This window comes from Mus musculus, chromosome 14, assembly GCF_000001635.26.
Source record: "Mus musculus strain C57BL/6J chromosome 14, GRCm38.p6 C57BL/6J".
Taxonomy (NCBI): domain Eukaryota; kingdom Metazoa; phylum Chordata; class Mammalia; order Rodentia; family Muridae; genus Mus; species Mus musculus.
Genome location: NC_000080.6, coordinates 45,758,007 through 45,760,172, shown reverse-complemented (window position 1 = coordinate 45,760,172; position 2,166 = coordinate 45,758,007).

Here is a 2,166-nt window from a genome sequence, read left to right as displayed (position 1 = left end):
AGGAATTTCTATATTACTTCTTATATACAATTATCCTGGCACTAAAACCTTTTTAAAATATTAATATCAGGTAGTTGGTGTGATCAAACAGTCATCTTTCTTGCCGAAAATGCATGAGGTCCAGATCCCAAGAGCCGTGTAAAAGAAATGAGTGTGGTAAACCATCACGTTTGTCAGCCTCGTGCTGGGCAGGCAGATACAGGAAGAGCCCAGGGGCTTGCTGACGTCCCAGGGTCACTGTCAGGGCTTTGTCTCCTACCTAAGGTAAGAAGCGGTCAAAACACCAGATGTCAGCTTCTAGCCTTCACGCGAGTGTATAGGCAAGCCCCCACATACACACATGCGCACACATGAGCATACTGGCATGCAGACACATGCACCCACATACAAAAATAAAAATAGCAATACCATAGCATTTATAGATATGTACAGGACATATTATTTTGGAATCCATGCACAGTAAATGAAAATAATACGCATAAAAATATAGAAAACTGAATTTAATATGATGTCTGTCTTCCAAGAGAAAACAAAGGGCTAATTTTTGCATCATAATAAGAATCTGTTCAACTATAATAAAAATTTGAGTTATTAAAAAAGCCAGAGAAAGAGGAGTAGGATTGTGGAAGAGTGGGGGATAGGATTGAGGGAGCAGGAGGGGTCAAGGACACTCCAAGAAGACCCACATAGTCAACTAACCTGGGCCCATGGAGGCTCACAGACCAACCAAAGAGCATGCATGAGAAGAGCCTAGGCCCCCTATACATTTGTAGCAGATGTGCAGCTTGGTCTTCACATGGGTCCTCTAGTGATTGGTGCAGGGGCTGTCTGTCTCTGACTCTGTTGCCTGCCATTGCATCCTGTTCCCCTTGCGGGGCTGCCTTGTCAGGCCTCAGTGGGAGAGGATGAGCTTAGTCCTGCTGCAACTTCCTGTGCCAGGGTGGGATGATACAAATGGGAGACTTCCCGGTCTCAGAGAAGGGGAGGGGGTAGTGAAGGGAGGGATTCATGAGGTGGAACTGTGGGGAGAGGAGGGAATGGGGCTACTCTTGGGATATAAAGTGAATAAATAAATTAGTAGGGAAAAATCCAGAAAAAGATTAATTATATTATTCTTTCTAGAACTCTGCCTCCCAATGATATGGCCAGGATAAAGCAACAGAAACTGTTGATGTGAAGAAAGGAAAGCCATTTCTAAAAAAACAGTGGATAGAGAGATGGTTCACTGAATACGCTGAGGAAAATTGGTGGTGGTGTTAGATTTAATGATGCAAGTGAAAAAGTACTCTATTCAATTAAGCTTATACAAAAAGACAATTTGCTATCACTAATATCAATGTAATTGGATCACACCATTAAAATGACAAGAAATTCACAGTAAGCAAAGCAGGGACATTTTGATCCCCAGACACAAAGGTGGTGTTTTCCACCCTCTATTGAATAGCAGCCATTATTGTAAAAGTTTATTGTCAAATCAATGACTTTTCTCCCAAACAAGCATGATAACAGCGTTTACAATCACATACCACACATTCGGTTAACAGTAATGGACAAGCTGACATATATGGAAGAAAAGGCAATTTGCCAGCAAGAAACCATTCTTTTTGAGTTTCAGTTGAAATGACAAGATTTGAAGGAATTGGCTTCCTGTTATGATGAACCCTTATCCCTCTGGAACCATCCGACCAAGTGAACCCTTCCTTCTTTAAGCTGCTTTGGTCACAGTTTTTTTTATCATAATAACAGAAAAGTACCTTCTACAAAAGGTTCTTCAAACCCTGAGGGCTTTCCTTATTCATAACTGAAATACTCCTGACAAGAGCCATGGACTTTAAACAAGTTGAAGGCAAAATAGATAATAATAATAATAATAATAATAATAATAATAATAATAATAATAATAATAATGGGTGGAGGAGCAGTTAGTGAAATGGACAAATCCTTAAAGGAAATAACAGCACTTGGGACTGGGAAGATGACTCAGCAGTTAAGAGCACTCGCTGCCCATGCAGAGGACCTTCATGGTGGCTCACAACCATCTGCAACTCTAGTACCAGGAGATCAGATGCCCTCTTCTGGTCTCCACAAGTACAGAGTATGAATGTGGTACACACATATTCAAGCAAACCGCAAGTTATAAAATAAAATAATACTTTTAAACCTGTT